We start from the raw sequence: 18,145 nt of genomic DNA on the forward strand, positions 1-18,145 counted from the left end.
TGGATATGTTTGTAGCATTTACGGATATGGAGAAGGCATATGATAGAGTTGACTGAGATGCCTTATGGAAGGTATCAAGAGTATATGGTGTGGGAGGTAAATTGCTAGAGACAGTGAAAGTATTTATAAAGGATGTAAGGCATGTGTACGAGTAAGAAGAGAGGAAAGTGATTATTTCCTGTGAATGTCGGTCTGCGGCAGGGGTGCGTGATGTCTCCATGATTGTCTAATTCGTTTATGGATGGAGTTGTTAGGGAGGTGAATGCAAGAGTTTTGGAGAGAGGGGCAAATATGCAGTCTGTTGTGGATGAGAGGGCTTGGGAGGTGAGTCAGTTGTTGTTCGCTGATGGTACAGCACTGGTGGCTAATTCGGGTGAGAAACTGCAGATGTTGGTGACTGAGATTGGTAAAGTGTGTGAAAGAAGAAAGCGGAGAGTAAATGTGAATAAGAGCTAGGTAATTAGGTTCAGTAGGGTTTAGGGACAAGTTAGTTGGGAGGTAAGTTTGATTGGACAAAAACTGGAGGAAGTGAAGTGTATTAGATATGGTGCGGGAGAGGGCGAAGGTTCTGGGAGCGTCGAAAAATGTGTGGAAGGCGAGAACGTTTTCTCGAAGGGCAAAAATGGGTATGTTTGAAGGAGTAGTGGTCCCAACAATGTTATATGGTTGCAAGGCATGGGGTATATATAGGGTTGGGCGGAAGAGGTTGATGTGTTGGAAATGAAATGTTTGAGGACAATATGTGGTGAGAGGTGGTTTGGTCGAATAAGTAATGAAAAGGTAAGAGAAACGTTTGGTGATAAAAAGAGCGTGGTTGAAAGAGCAGAAGAGGGTGTATTGAAATGGTTTGGTCACATGGAGAGAATGAGTAAGGAAAGATTGATAATGAGGATATACGTGTCAGAGGTGGAGGGAACGAGAAGTGGGAGACCAAATTGGAAGTGGAAGGATGGAGTGAAAAAGATTTTGAGCGATTGGGGCCTGAACATACAGGAGGGTGAAAGGCGTGCAAGGGAGAGTGAATTGGCACGATGTGGTATACCGGGGTCGACGTGCTATCAATGGATTGAACCAGGGCACGTGAAGCGTCTAGGGTAAACCATGAAAAGTTTTGTGGGACCTGGATATGGAAAGGGAGCTGTGATTTCGGTGCATTACACATGACAGCTAGAGAGTGAGTGTGAACGAATGTGGCCTTTGCTGTCTTTTCCTAGCGCTATCTCGCGAGCAGGTGTGTGTGTGTGTGTGTGTGTGTGTGTGTGTGTGTGTGTGTGTGTGTGTGTGTGTGTGTGTGTGTGTGCTGTTTTTCATGTGTGCCGGGGTGGCGACGAGAATGGATGAAGGCAGTAAGTATGAGTAGGTACATGTGAATATATGTATATGTATGTGTATGTATGTATACGTCCAAATGTAAAGGTATGTATATGTGTGTGTGTGGGTGTTTATGTATATACATGTGGGTTGGGCCATTCTTTCGTCTGTTTCCTTGAGCTACCTCGCTAACGCGGGAGACAGCGACTAAGTATAATAAATGAATAAAAAAATATAGCGTTAATGAGATATCCTTGATTGGGGCATTCAGTTGGCCATGCCGTCTCAGCTAACCTTATCATAAACCAGTTCCTCGAATGACGCAAAAAATAGAGCTAAAAAAGTTTATAGTGAAGCAAAGAAGTTCTGTTTATAGCATTAGATCTGTGAAAGAATGGAATACGTGGGATGACACTGTGCACACTAGGCTGACTGTATGGAAACACGTTCAACGGACGGGGGTTTCCACGAGCATGAGACTCCTTTCCGGTACAGTATCAATAAGCAACCACATAAATCCACGGGGGACGAATCCCAATACAAATACACAAAATCCTACTACTGCAGGTCCAAGGAGCACTGTCTCATTTCCACTACTCAATTATCATGACAAATCACCGCAAGCAGCTGGTGGGAGCTGTGAGAGATACATGATACTGCGGGGTTAAGAGATGTGAAGAAGAAGCCATTTTCATCAGTTCAGCGTCACCTCGACCTCCGACCTTCTGACCCCATTATAAACTGTTTTCTCTCTGGCCTCAAGAGTAAGCCATCCTTGAAGTATCAAATCAAGTTAAACGCCTGGGGCACGACGCTGCAAACACCCAGTACGACCACTCGATCACTGAATGCGACTGCGAAACACCGAGTACGACCACTCGATCACTGAATGCGACTGCGAAACTCAGTGAGCACCATGGTGCGACCCTACGATGGTATGGCCACCGACCTGACCCGACCCTTGGTTACGATGGTATGGCCACTGACCTGACCCTTAGTCACCTGAAGTATAGGCAGAATACCAATCACGTGACTGTACAAGGGGGGGAGGGGGTTTAGATAATGGTTATCAGACGGATAAGCAGGTGGTGTGAGCTCTGAACCACTAGAGTTTCTTCCAACGTGGAAGGAATGTATGATGAAGTTATGATGTAGGTATAAACTGCTCTTACGACGGGGTTAATCATAACATTACTCGAAAGTCATGTAGAGAAAACCCTAAACTGACTTATGTTTCTCAAACTCAAGAAGAGTCATCGTTTAGGTTTGGTTCATGTATATGAGTAACCTTTATAATAGAAAAGACCGCAATGGACATGTAACATGCATGGGATTTCAATTTAGTGCTTCTCGGGGTTTCAGGCATCGGTGAACTGGAAAATGGGTTGTTAGGAAATCATCTAATTCAAACGGAAGAAGGTAAGTGAGGGACAAATGTACAACTCAAACATCAACATAATTCTTCCTGGCCTGGACAGCAAACCACATTGAAGTCCTATACATATATAAAGTCTACGATTCTTATCATCCATTTACAATCCATCTACAAAGTCTAAAATTCCTGTTCTTACAAACACAAACTAAACTTAAGAGAGACGGACCAAACCCGACACTAATGCTCTTTCATCACCCTAAGACCAAACTATCCGTGAAACTGTGCGATGATGCATGTAGCACACAAACACCTCAAACACACGAAAGATAAAAGACCTGCATCCCTTTCTGGATTCATCAGCAAGCAATCCCTATAGTTCTGTGCGGGTATACAGCGTAAGGCATGTAAGCTATTCATGGCTGGAGGAAATGACACCATATTCTACATATAACCAACAACCACAGAATGGCCAATGTTTATGCCAGCCAACCGCGGAGACTGGAAAAGGTGCGTGGTGTCGAAGTCGCCAAGAGAAAATGAAAATAAGAACAGACAGATGAGAATGTCAACAGTCAGTTCTTAAAGTCAACTTGAGTTTCTTTGCCCAGGAGACAGCTCCCCTAGTCTGAAAAAGGCATAACTGGACATGTACTATTACAACAGACCGACAAAGTGGCTCGTAAACACAAGACACACAGAAAGACACGCAGTTGCAATAATCTCTATGCCACGTAATAAAACAAGTAGATAGTACGGGCCGCGCAAGACTGGCCACAGGAACGGCATAAAATGACGTCTGTGCTAAAGAACAAGTATCATTATAATGACCTACACACGTACACCTCCCACACTCACAATCCTCAGCGTTCCACCTGACCCACGTTGTCAACTCCACTCATGTTTTGAGCACAAAGGTTCAACCCTTGAGAACGACGGCACAACAACCCTTGAGCACAATGGGACGACAATCCCTGAGCTCTACGGGACAACCCTTTAGCACGATGGGACAACAACCCTTGAGCACAATGGGACGACAACCCTTGAGCTCTACGGGACAACCCTTGAGCACGATGGGACAACAGCCCTTGAGCACGATGGGACAACAACCCTTGAGCACGATGGGACAACAACCCTTGAGCACGATGGGACAACAGCCCTTGAGCACGATGGGACAACTACCCTTGAGCACGATGGGACAACAACCCTTCAGCACGAAGGAACAACAACCCTTGAGCACGATGGGACAACAACCCTTGAGCACGATGGGACAACCCCTCAGCAAGATGGCACAGTGGAGAGGCCTGGCCATGATATCTAAGGGTCGTACCGCAGTGCTCAGATGGCTAATCAAAGCGGCTGGTCTGGGCAAGGAACTCAACAGAGAGCAATGCTAATCTTTCACTCCTGTTTCCTGGCTCAACACTTTCTAGCATCGTACTCCAGAATATCCTTAACTGTCCAGCTCTACTCCAACCTTGGCTGTATTTCCCTTATCACCTACAGACAGAACGAGAGAACTGATACCCTGACGCAATGCAATCCAGAGGAAAGCAAAGCAAGAAAAACTGCAATTCTCTCTACGACATGGGGATGTAAGCCACCTACATTCCCTAACTCAAGTTATAACCCAAACATCAAGATCTTAAAGAGGAAAACATAATCATCCAATCATGACATATGGAAACAACCCAAAAAACTATAAATGCTCGTGAATACTAATAAAAAGAAACTGATACAATAAAGGTACACTATTCATTTTATGTTAGATAACCTGAGGACGACCTTAGACGTGACCTAGGCCATCATACACAGGGGTCACGAGACAAGAAAACATCCCCCAGGACATCTGGGACGGTACGCAGGATATACTGACGTAATACCTACACGTCTTATTATGTACTTCCAAAGAAAATCCTATTAGTCAATAACACACACTATGCTAACACGGCGAAAACAGAACCAGTAACCAAAGCATATATATATATATATATATATATATATATATATATATATATATATATATATATATATATATATATATATATATATATATATTTTTTTTTTTTTTTTTTATACTTTGTCGCTGTCTCCCGCGTTTGCGAGGTAGCGCAAGGAAACAGACGAAAGAAATGGCCCAACCCCCATACACACGTACATACACACGTCCACACACGCAAATATACATACCTACACAGCTTTCCATGGTTTACCCCAGACGCTTCACATGCCTTGATTCAATCCACTGACAGCACGTCAACCCCTGTATACCACATCGCTCCAATTCACTCTATTTCTTGCCCTCCTTTCACCCTCCTGCATGTTCAGGCCCCGATCACACAAAATCTTTTTCACTCCATCTTTCCACCTCCAATTTGGTCTCCCTCTTCTCCTCGTTCCCTCCACCTCCGACACATATATTCTTTTGGTCAATCTTTCCTCACTCATTCTCTCCATGTGCCCGAACCATTTCAAAACACCCTCTTCTGCTCTCTCAACCACGCTCTTTTTATTTCCACACATCTCTCTTACCCTTACGTTACTTACTCGATCAAACCACCTCACACCACACATTGTCCTCAAACATCTCATTTCCAGCACATCCATCCTCCTGCGCACAACTCTATCCATAGCCCACGCCTCGCAACCATACAACATTGTTGGAACCACTATTCCTTCAAACATACCCATTTTTGCTTTCCGAGATAATGTTCTCGACTTCCACACATTTTTCAAGGCTCCCAAAATTTTCGCCCCCTCCCCCACCCTATGATCCACTTCCGCTTCCATGGTTCCATCCGCTGACAGATCCACTCCCAGATATCTAAAACACTTCACTTCCTCCAGTTTTTCTCCATTCAAACTCACCTCCCAATTGACTTGACCCTCAACCCTACTGTACCTAATAACCTTGCTCTTATTCACATTTACTCTTAACTTTCTTCTTCCACACACTTTACCAAACTCAGTCACCAGCTTCTGCAGTTTCTCACATGAATCAGCCACCAGCGCTGTATCATCAGCGAACAACAACTGACTCACTTCCCAAGCTCTCTCATCCCCAACAGACTTCATACTTGCCCCTCTTTCCAGGACTCTTGCATTTACCTCCCTAACAACCCCATCCATAAACAAATTAAACAACCATGGAGACATCACACACCCCTGCCGCAAACCTACATTCACTGAGAACCAATCACTTTCCTCTCTTCCTACACGTACACATGCCTTACATCCTCGATAAAAACTTTTCACTGCTTCTAACAACTTGCCTCCCACACCATATATTCTTAATACCTTCCACAGAGCATCTCTATCAACTCTATCATATGCCTTCTCCAGATCCATAAATGCTACATACAAATCCATTTGCTTTTCTAAGTATTTCTCACATACATTCTTCAAAGCAAACACCTGATCCACACATCCTCTACCACTTCTGAAACCGCACTGCTCTTCCCCAATCTGATGCTCTGTACATGCCTTCACCCTCTCAATCAATACCCTCCCATATAATTTACCAGGAATACTCAACAAACTTATACCTCTGTAATTTGAGCACTCACTCTTATCCCCTTTGCCTTTGTACAATGGCACTATGCACGCATTCCGCCAATCCTCAGGCACCTCACCATGAGTCATACATACATTAAATAACCTTACCAACCAGTCAACAATACAGTCACCCCCTTTTTTAATAAATTCCACTGCAATACCATCCAAACCTGCTGCCTTGCCGGCTTTCATCTTCCGCAAAGCTTTTACTACCTCTTCTCTGTTTACCAAATCATTTTCCCCAACCCTCTCACTTTGCACACCACCTCGACCAAAACACCCTATATCTGCCACTCTGTCATCAGACACATTCAACAAACCTTCAAAATACTCATTCCATCTCCTTCTCACATCACCACTACTTGTTATCACCTCCCCATTTACGCCCTTCACTGAAGTTCCCATTTGCTCCCTTGTCTTACGCACCCTATTTACCTCCTTCCAGAAACATCTTTTTATTCTCCCTAAAATTTACTGATAGTCTCTCACCCCAACTCTCATTTGCCCTTTTTTTCACCTCTTGCACCTTTCTCTTGACCTCCTGTCTCTTTCTTTTATACTTCTCCCACTCAATTGCATATATATATATATATATATATATATATATATGGTTCTGCGGAGGTGTAATGGCATAGTGTCAGCATATAGCGTGGGTGTGGTCTTAAACTATTATGATGCCGCATATGTGTATCAAGTTATGGTTTACTGGGGTAATATGAGCACATTTTACTCTCGACTCAGCCTACGACCAGGCATCACACCCACGTCTCGTGCCGTTCTGCTCACAATGCAAAATGAAGGTAAGAAGAGAGAAGCTTAAAGGGTGGGATCGCATGATGTGCCTATGTGCTAAAAAATGGTATGAAGTTTTGAGGGCTTAACATGATGATGTGCCATGAGGGTGTGGTGCGAGGGTACAGTGAAAAAAATGAGTAAAATGAGATGTTATGAAGATGAAGTGTGAGATTAGGACAGAGGGTGAACAGTGTGAGGATAATACCAAAAAGTCCATATCATGTGAGGACGTGAGGTGAGAACGTCATGTGAGTGAGCCATTCGATGGCCCTGCGAAGAATTGTAATATAGAGGGAATGGTGTCAGTCTGATGGATAACAGGATATGGTGCGTGAGAGGGACTAGGATGTGGCTTGAGAGTGGTGTGAGTCTGGTTAATGTATGTGTGTATGTCTCAGGAAAACAGATGGCGTGATTCAGGCTAATGTACGTGTCTCGGGAAACAGATTTAATCGACACAAGGATATGGTATAATGGTGAGATGCAATAGTGCGGTATGAAGCTGAGGCGTGCCAGTAGAGGAGGAGAATGTAGTAGTGCAATGTAATATATCTGTTACAAAAGTACCCAAAGGGTGTGTGGTTTAGGGGTACGGCGGGAGGATATAGGTATTAATGGAGTAGTGCAACTGGAAGTGTATGGTAAGGATGTGTGGAGTTGGGTATGATGTAGCACTGTTGCAATCGGACATGGTGCAATTGCCGCGAGTGTCCTTAGGGTTAAAGACTAGTAAATAAATGGCGTGATTATTGTGATTATACTGTTTACGGACCCAAGCAATATTCATGAAAGTAAGTACGTATACGAGGGTGTGTGGAGGTGACAGTAAGATAAGTACTGAGAGAAGAGAGTGGTGAAAAAGAATAAAGAGGTATAGTAGACAGCATGGAGGTGGAGGAGGAGGAGGAGTCTCTGTTTGATAAACGTGCATCTCTGGACAGATAAGCACAGAGGCACACTGAGATCTTACGATTTCATTCGAGGCCTAGCCTTTCACATCACTACATCCATCAGATCCCTAATTGGGATTATATTTTCATGAATGTCAAGGTAAGATTTTGATGAAGTCAAAACTCTATGGCTTATTCGCTTAACTCTCAAGTAGTTCTGGTAACATGAGTTTAGTTGCCTGCACAGCAAACCTGGTTTAAAGATGGGTATGTCGTCCGCTGTGAGGCTCGGCTGGAGAAAGGTCGCTAGGAAAGAACATTTTGCGGACGGGCAGCGAGCAGGCTGGGCGGGGTCGCTACTGACAAACCTAACTCGGCTACTTCTCTCTACACCAACACACTTGAGTTTCGCCCACCCCGTTCCTCTTTTTTTGCCGTCGGTGTAGAAACATATCGCCAGAAACACATGTTCAACGAACCACTCACACGCTTTGGTAAACCCATGTCATACGGTGGAGTACCAGTACGACTGTCGCCGCCAGTTCCTCCGGTTTGCCCTTCGTGCCCAACCACTTTCCTACCCTAACCACGAACACATACCAGCAGCGGAGTACTTACGGCCACGATTTAGCAAACAGAGCGATGTGCGTGGCGGCGGCCAAAATGAGGCAGCACCTGCTGGTGTCCGACAGTGAGGGTCGGGGCCACGCACCTCGGTACCACGGCGCCGGAACTGGCTCCCAACACCCAGGTGGGTGTGCGTTCGTGGATGCGTGCTATCTGTCGGAAATAGCCGCCAATGTGGCTGGCGAGGGAGTGCAACCTCCCGTTCCTGGCTGATGATGGCTCCGGCCTGGGGTCAACCGCACACACCTTGCCAAATAGTTCCACGCTAAAGGCAAAGTTCGTCCTCATCAATGTTGTAGAAGGTTAGCACAGAACACATGCCCATCCCTTCTTCCAACAAGGCAAAGATATATGTATATCCAGACAAAAATAAACGCAAAAGCTAGCGAAAGCACACACACACACACACACACACACACACACACACGAGAAGCATATAAGGAAAGGCAACATCAACAAACAGCAGTACTGTTACCAGTGCAAAGGGTAGGGCAGGTACGTTAGTTCTGAATGTTTGGAGAGGTTGGCGAATTAAGGCTTCATAAGCGGCTCATCTCGTGAGGCATTACTGACGTTAAGGGGGAATTTCTCCTGAGTCACACCTCTAAGGTCGTTTCACTCCGGATAACATGCAGGACACGAGACGGATTTTCGCTTGGGATGCTTACTGTGTGCGTGGTCGCACGGGATGCCACACCATGACATTATTTCGAGAGACACTCTCAGCGACATTCCATCAGTCAAAATGGAGAGTTGTATACAATGGTCTTATGATTACGGGAAGGAGGAGGTGGAGTAAACTTTACTGCTGACGCTGGAAATATGTCAGAAAAAGAGGAAGTGGGTACATGAAACAAATGTGCAGAAGACCACAATAAGCGAGAGTCATCATCTTGTGCAGGAGCTTCCCGCTGATGAGGATAAATCCAGACAATATCTCAGAATGTCCAACAATCAGTTCCTGCAAGTTCAACTGATGCCTGAAAAAGATACCATGTGTCTATTCTAATGGCACCTCCCCTTCCAGCAGCCCCCTTCAAAGCGTAAATACTGTCACTTCAGACAAAGCTAACTGGAATAACTTCTGTGACTTCTCTTCTGACTTTCTTGAGGTAAATTACTGTCTCTTATCTGGCGATGTCTATGTCCACCAAACGCATAGCAAAGGTTATTCTTGCGGGAATGGAAGCATTTATCCCTTCCTCCAAGACGACCTCGTCATCCAATCCATGGTTCAACCGTTCCTGTTCAGAGGCCATTCAGGCAAGGGATCAGGCATATCCAGCTTGGAAGAACTCTCCTTCCTCTGGCTCCCATTCAGCTTTTATCATTGCCTGTAATCTCTGCAGGCACGTTATCCGTGAGGCGAAACGTTCCTCTACTTACGGGAAATGTGATAACCTCTCTTCGTCATCCACTTCCGCACGGCGAGATCCACGGGAGATATTCTTTCCTATCTTACTAATGTCTTGTAATCATCCACGAAAGATTTTGGAATTATGTGTAGTTGCCCTTTCTAAGGTTTTTGACAGGGTGTGGCATCGGGGTCTCATCTCTAAGCTCCCCTCTTTTGACTTCCCTCGCTCACTTTGCTCCTTCATATCTAGCTTCGTCTTTGGCCGATCTTTCTCTGTGGTTGTTAATGGATCATCATCCCCCTTTTCCTCCATCAACAGCGTTGTCCCTCAAGGTTCTGTCCTGTTCCCTACACTTTTTCTCTTTTTTTTCTCAACGATTTCCTCTCCACAAATAATCCAATGCACTCATAAGCTGACGACTCAACACTGCATTCATCCACACTCTTAATTCTGCTCCTTCTCTCACTCGATCTGCATCTCGTTTTGACACAGCTTCCTCAATAAACTCAGATTTAAGATAGGATATCTCAGTGGGGTACACAAAATCTTGTCAAGTTTAATGCCTCCAAGACACAGTTTCTACCCTTCTCTCTATTGAAAACTCCTCATGACTCTCGTTTCTCCTCTGACAGTTCAGTAATTCATTTCCTGACTCGATGAGCATTCTTGGCATTACTGTCACATCCACTCTTTCTTGGAAACTCCACATTACGGGAATAGCTACGTCATTCTCTAAGAAATTTGGTATCCTGTTTAGATGTCGAAACTTCTTTTCTTCTCAACAGTTGCTCCGTTTATACAAGGGATTGATCCGTCCTTGTATGGAGTACTGCTCTCACATTCGGGGTAGTTCTAGTATGCTTACTCGACAGAGTTGAGTAGAGAGCATTCCGCCTTATAAACTGTGCCAGACTATCTTCCAAACTTGACTACCTTGCCCTACGTCGCAATGTTGGTTCACTTTCCCTCTTCTGTAGGTATTACTTTGGTTTTGCTCTCGAGAGCTGGCTGCTTGTGTGCCCCCACCATTAGCTAGACCACGCAATACTCGGCACATGATTATTGTGTGGCTATCGGCAACTCAAGGGTGGGCCGTTTGGATACCTATTTCTTTCCCTGCACGTCGAAGCCTTGGAACTCTCAGCCTTCTCATGTATTTCCCATTAACTATGACCTGGCACTTTTCAAAAGACAGGTTTTCACTTTCTCAAAAATTCGTAAATACTTTCTCTTGTCTTTTCTTTTCCAGTTTTATCATTTTCTCAATATTTCAATTAAGGCCCGGCCTTGATGTGGACTTCTGACCGTGACTGGAGCCTTCAACATAAAAAAATAGATACAAACTATAAGCATTCATATCCCACTATGAAAGGCTGGCCATATGCTTAAGTTAAAACGAAACTAATACTTGAACGAAAGCTTTATGAATATTAGCCTATATCTAATCTAAACTGTGATATGTATGCGGAAATGTGGATCCATGGGCACTATCCAATGATGAACAGAATTCACTAGAGGCAGGCGCACCACCATGTGGGGAAGGTACTGAGGAGGGAATATACGCAAGTGTAGACATTTCGTATTCTTGCTGCTCCTCTGCTCTAGCAATGTCATCCAGAACTGGCCTAGAGAGCTTCCTCGTGAATTGACGTAAGCTAAAATAAAATAAAAGAAAATCCAACCCATCCTGCTTGGTATCCACTGCCCTTTCCTGATTGAAAACGCTCTAGTGCCCATACGTGACGAAACCACGCCTAGAAAAAAAATCGCGGGGAAGGCAATCTGAAGCCACACGACTAGGTTGTCTGTCACGTAGGATATGTGGGGTCGCATCTGGTGGAAACAGCCTCACTTAAAAAAGCAATTGCAGCAATTCAAAGACACGTGCCTCAAACATGTAGCGTCTCCAGAGTGCTATCAAGTGAGTAACGGCTTTTAGTTGGTTGTAAGGCAAGGAACATCGTGTGTGAACACGCTTGGACTGAATGTCTCTGCTTACACGAGAACAACCTATGCTGAAAAATCAAATTATGGTACTTCCAAACATGCCAAAGCATCCGCTCTGCCATCTCGCAATACTTTAGGTAAATATGATCTGCCCACACAGTGGTTCCCTCGCGGTTCTGTGCTGTCTACTACACTTTTTCCTCTTGTAATCAATGATTTCGTAACCTCTACAATTAAGTAAGGGCACTCATTAGCTGATGACTCAACACTGCATTCCTCCACATCCTTCAATTCTGCTCCTTCTTCTCCCACTCAATCTGCTTCTCGTCTCGACACAACCTCCTCAATCAACTCTTGAGTTGGACAGGATATCTCAATAGAGGAGATGAAATCGGGTAAATTTTAATGCCTCAAAGGCACAGTTTCTGCCCATCCCTATCGAAAAATTTCACGACTTTCTTCTCTCCTTACGGCTCTGTAATTCCACCTCTTAACTCAGTGAACATACCTGATATTACTATAACATCTACTCTGTGCTGAGACGTAGTTCACTGGTCTCCATATCTTGAGACGGAGTCCACTGGCCTCCATGTCTTGAGACGGAGTTCGCTGGCCTCCACGTCTTGAGACTGAGTCCACTGGCCTCCATGTCCTGAGACGGAGTCCACTGGCCTCCGTGTCTTCAGACGGAGTTCGCTGGCCTCCACGTCTTGACACGGAGTCCACTGGCGTCCATGCCTTGTGAGTGAGTGTATCTCACGAATCCCACACTACGGAAATAGTCACCTCTGCCTCTAAGAAACTGCGAGTCCAGTTTGTCGAAATTTCTTTTCTTTCGAACAGCTGACCATTTTTGTACAAAAGACTGATCCGTCCTTGTAAGGGATACTGCACATACTCTCACATCTGTGGGTGTTCCAGCACTCCAACCTTACTTGACAGAGCTAAGTCGAAAGCGGTCCGAGTCATCAATTCGCCCTGGCTAATTTCAAAACTTGCGCTACAACGTTGGGTCACTTTCGCTCTTCTACAGTCATTACTTTGGTTTTCGCTCCCGAGAGCTGCTGGCTGGTGTTCCTCAAGCTAGACCACGCAGTACTCCGGATGCTGCCGAGTCGAGCGAATACTGTGTGGCCGCTGACAACTTAAGGATAGACAGTTTTGATAACTTTTCTTTTCCTACACCTCGAAGCTTTGGAACTGTACCCTCTCATGTCCTTCCCAATTCCTATGACCTGGCACTTTCTGAAGGACAGGCTATTCATTTCCTCCAAAATTCGTAAATATTTCCCCTTGTCTCTTTTCTTTCCCTTTCATTAACCTCTCTATACGTCAATTAAGGCCAGACCTTGATGTCGACTTTTGTCAGTGACTGGAGCCTCCACCGTAGAGAGAGAGAGAGAGAGAGAGAGAGAGAGAGAGAGAGAGAGAGAGAGAGAGAGAGAGAGAGAGAGAGTGATTGTACGTATACGTGAGGCTATTATTTGAAATGATATACGTATTGGAATACTTACAGCTACAAAAAAAAGAAAAAAAAAGACTAAAAAACTAAACTGGTATGATGTAAGTAAATCCTTACAGTACGCCTATACATAGTGGGAAGACCAAGAGAATTACTGTGACTCGACGTCGGCTGGTGTCTAAGAGGACCGACCCACAGCAAGAACCGGTCACACATGTAAACAATAATCATCACTCCCCACGTGGCCACTTTCCTTGGCCTGGAAGCCATGCCAACGAGCCATATCTTCCACGCCGATACCTTCCGTTGGAACACTATCAAAGCTCTTCCCTCTTGTCCAACACCAAAGAGAGGGTTTCTAAAAAGGCTATTTCATCAGCACTTGAAACATCGCATGATCCTACGCTAACCATTCCAACTAGTTATCTAAAACTAGGGAGTTTTAATCAACACTAAATCACTTCTACTTACTCTAAACAAGGGCGTTTGAATCATCTACGCAAGATATAAGTGGTCGGTCATATCAAAACTGTCGATGGCCAGAATGTAATGACAAGGACTCGTTTCCATCATATCCTCATCAATCGCCGACATTTTCCCGTGCCGTAATTATGACAGGGACGTTCACATATCGAAATGGAAAACATTCTCAAGATAAGGCCACATAACAACAATAATAATATACTACAACTGATATCATCATCTGAATTCGCATGTCCGATCGTTTTAGCCTAAAAATTCGGACGTCGGATCGTTTTAGCCTAAGAATTCGGACGTCAGATCGTTTTAGCCTAAGAATTCGGACGTCAGATCGTTTTAGCCCAGGAATTCGGATGTTAGCTCGTTTTAGCCGAGTCAAATGTCAAGCGGAGTGGTTCCCAACCACCGGACACTCTCGAGATGCAATAATTGTACTTCACATGCCACAATAATAGAGGATATATACACTCATTCCACTACCCTAAAAACAATGCAATTTTCAGTACAAGAAACAGTATACCATTCATCAAGATCGCTTTTATGAATATAATCATTGTAAACAGAAAAGCAAAATCATGTTCAGAATTCTATGAATGTAATTTTTCGCACTTTTACGAGACAGTTGATATTCTCAGCTTTGAGTATAAATCACCGTACTTAGAAACGGATACTTTTTGTCATTAACTTCAAATACATGAAACCATTGCTGAATGACATATAAACACTACAATTACATTATCTCGGGCAATTTTTCGATGAAACATGATAAACTTGTGGTTACACCGCGAATGGAGTCACCTCTGGCGAGACTATCACTGGGAATGAGTAGTCTCGTCAAAGAATTTCTCACTTCGAAGGAGTTTACATTTCCCTGCTTCTGGGAGTAAATCAACCTTCGTCTGCAGGAACCTTAAAAGATGTCCTGGGTAACATCTGGATTCGTTCATAGAATTTGGTTTTGGGATTATAAATGGCATCCTAGCTTCGTCTCTTCGATGTATATCAACTGACTTGTTATATTTCTCTCTTGTGTCTCCCCTGATGATGTGATTATTACACGAAAGTGCACTTGGGAACCTTTCGTGTTTCATTTTCCCCGTGGACTCATAGGAATATACATATTAGTATACACTGGGAACAGGTTTTCTCTAATGCACAAAGAATTGAATACGACAGCATATATAGTTACTAATCTTCTTTCTTATGTCTCCGATTTTCTCAGTATTATCATACAATTAGATGGGGCCTTAAACACCAGTTGTCCGTAGTTACCCATTTACTACATTCAAGCATTCACCCACACTGAGGCATCATCAGGAATCTTCATGAGAAAAACTGCGTCACACAGCTAGGATATGATATGGAAAACAAACAAAATATAAAAACACTCAGAAAAAACACAACACATAGCTCATAAAAGTAGGGGAAAACACTAAAAGCGAAACAATAAACAAAATCAAGAAGGGTAGGATGAGCAACAATCTAAATACAACATACGGAAACAGAAACAGAAAAACTTACACTTGAGGACAAACACAGAACGATATTACACGAAGTAGAAATAAAGAAAATCCATTATCAAATACACTAATTAGGTCAAGCGAGTCCGTCAGTCCGCATGCGGAGCTGAGGTAAGGAGGGGCTCGTCTGATTCTCTCCGACCTTCATACTAGGATGGCGGACTCGGTAGCTTGTGGCGGGTTAATGACGTGTCCCATCTGTCTACGCCCTATTGGCGGGCCATCAAAGATCTGTATGAAGGTGGTCATGTTTGTCTGGATGTGGATGACAGGTGCTTTCTCTCTTATATGAATGACTTCTAATATCTGTAGTCTCCTCTGATCACTGCAATTAGTAATGATTTTGGTGTTATTCTCGTTTGGTGTTAGTCTCGTTCCATGCATTTGTTCATAAAGTTTGATTCCACCTTCTTGTAAGTAGAGCAATAGGCGGCGGCTCTGAGTGCAGGTTGTATGTCCAATGTAGTTTATGTGGCGGGGCTCACAGTCCCCAGTGATGCTATAGGTACTCGTATACCACATCGTACGATTCAAACTTTCAGAGCGACCTACAATATTGTTCTTCATTAAGAGCGATCATGTTTTCGGATTGTTGTAGTACATCCTATAACTGATACTCTTGTCTTCATCAATCACTTTGCACTTTCTGGCCAAAATGTATCACATGATCTTCTCGTTCTTTCGATACAATGTCGTAAAAGTGTTCCTGTAGTAAACTTCAATGCTGTCACGTTGAGGATGTCTGTTTACCTGGATGTGCTGGAAATGAGATGTTTGAGGACAATGTGTGCACGAGATGTTGCTCCAGCGTGTTGTTAACAAATGGGATCAAATTAAGTATTTCAATATTCACTGTTAATTTACATTTGCCGGACACGTCGAAGTTCTTGGTGTAGAAGTTGCCAAGTTGAGCAAACCTTGATCGCTCTCCTCAATCATGCACGAATGACACTTCTTATGTAATTTTGAGTGCATTCACATTTTATCCATTCATACATTTACCTTAGTTGGTAGGTTTTTTGTAGACGTCGGTGACGAGAGATCCCGTTGTGGCACTAACCATTACTTCCAAGAAAGGAATCTTAACGTTATCATTCAGCTCAGCTGTAAACCTTAAACCTAAAGCTTTTGGAGTTGGTTACGGGGTTTTCCAGTGAGTTTGAGTTACCGACGCAGATAAAAATGTCGTCCAAGTATCTGCAGTAAATATGGGACGTTATGCTCTCTAGTAGCAGTATTGTAGTTTCGACGTATGACATAAATGCCTGCGGAAAGAGGGGAGTCCCCGAGGCTATTCCGTCCACCTGACGATGTCAGGTTGCCTTGCAGGAATCTGAAAGGCGCTTCCACGGTGCAGGAAAGCATCATTTCTCTCAACATACTTCGAGGCATCTTCAGGAGAAGTTAGACATGGTGTTGGTAAACGTAATCCTGGATTATGTCTACTGTCCTCTCCACTAGTACATTTGTGAAGAGAGACTCCACATCCAAGGAAGCTGCGATACCATTCGTTCTTTATTCCTAAGGATGTCAATAAACTCTTCAGTGGATTGTAGGGAATAAGTTGTCGGGACGTATTAGTGAGATTGATTGGTTTAGCTTCTTGGCTTAACCTGTAGGTAGGTGAAGGGATTTGGGAGATGATCGGCCTTTGTGGATTTCCCGGCTTGTGCGTTTTGACGTTTTCGTAGAAATTAAAGAACATAAATTCATTAATTCCAAATATGCTCTAGTATTCAATTATATATATATATATATATATATATATATATATATATATATATATATATATATATATATATATATATATGTGTGTGTGTGTGGAAGTCGAGAACATTATCTCGGAAAGCAAAAATGGGTATGTTTGAAGGAATAGTGGTTCCAACAATGTTGTATGGTTGCGAGGCGTGGGCTATGGATAGAGTTGTGCGCAAGAGGATGGATGTGCTGGAAATGAGATGTTTGAGGACAATGTGTGGTGTGAGGTGGTTTGATCGAGTAAGTAACGTAAGGGTAAGAGAGATGTGTGGAAATAAAAAGAGCGTGGTTGAGAGAGCAGAAGAGGGTGTTTTGAAATGGTTTGGGCACATGGAGAGAATGAGTGAGGAAAGATTGACCAAGAGGATATATGTGTCGGAGGTGGAGGGAACGAGGAGAAGTGGGAGACCAAATTGGAGGTGGAAAGATGGAGTGAAAAAGATTTTGTGTGATCGGGGCGTGAACATGCAGGAGGGTGAAAGGAGGGCAAGGAATAGAGAGAATTGGATCGATGTGGTATACCGGGGTTGACGTGCTGTCAGTGGATTGAATCAGGGCATGTGAAGCGTCTGGGGTAAACCATGGAAAGCCGTGTAGGTATGTATATTTCCGTGTGTGGACGTATGTACATACATGTGTATGGGGGTGGGTTGGGCCATTTCTTTCGTCTGTTTCCTTGCGCTACCTCGCAAACGCGGGAGACAGCGGAAAAAAAAAAAAAATATATATATATATATATATATATATATATATATATATATATTATCCCTGGGGTTAGGGGAGAAAGAATACTTCCCACGTATTCCCTGCGTGTCGTAGAAGGCGACTAAAAGGGGAGGGAGCGGGTGGCTGGAAATCCTCCCCTCTTTTTTTTTTTTTTCCAAAAGAAGGAACAGAGAAGGGGGCCAGGTGAGGATGTTCCCTCAAAGGCCCAGTCCTCTGTTCTTAACGCTACCTCGCTAACGCGGAAAATGGCGAATAGTTTGAAAAAAAAAAAAAAAAAAAAAAAAAATATATATATATATATATATATATATATATATATATATATATATATATATATATATATA

General features: G+C 43.6%; 1 protein-coding gene across 4 annotated transcripts in view; it reads right to left on the minus strand.

Moving 5' to 3' along the window:
• LOC139762369 (uncharacterized) overlaps nt 1–18,145 on the minus strand; it is a 122,572-nt gene that overhangs the window by 91,379 nt on the left and 13,048 nt on the right. The window contains exon 1 of one of the 4 annotated variants that reach the window (XM_071687156.1): nt 8,542–8,695. The exons of the other annotated variants lie outside the window; for them this stretch is intronic. The gene's annotated coding sequence lies outside the window, so the exon portion shown is untranslated. Of the gene's footprint in view, nt 1–8,541; nt 8,696–18,145 lie in introns of those variants that run through there. 4 annotated transcript variants of the gene reach the window in all.

This window comes from Panulirus ornatus, chromosome 43 (assembly GCF_036320965.1).
Source record: "Panulirus ornatus isolate Po-2019 chromosome 43, ASM3632096v1, whole genome shotgun sequence".
In the NCBI taxonomy this organism is placed as follows: Eukaryota; Metazoa; Arthropoda; class Malacostraca; order Decapoda; family Palinuridae; genus Panulirus; species Panulirus ornatus.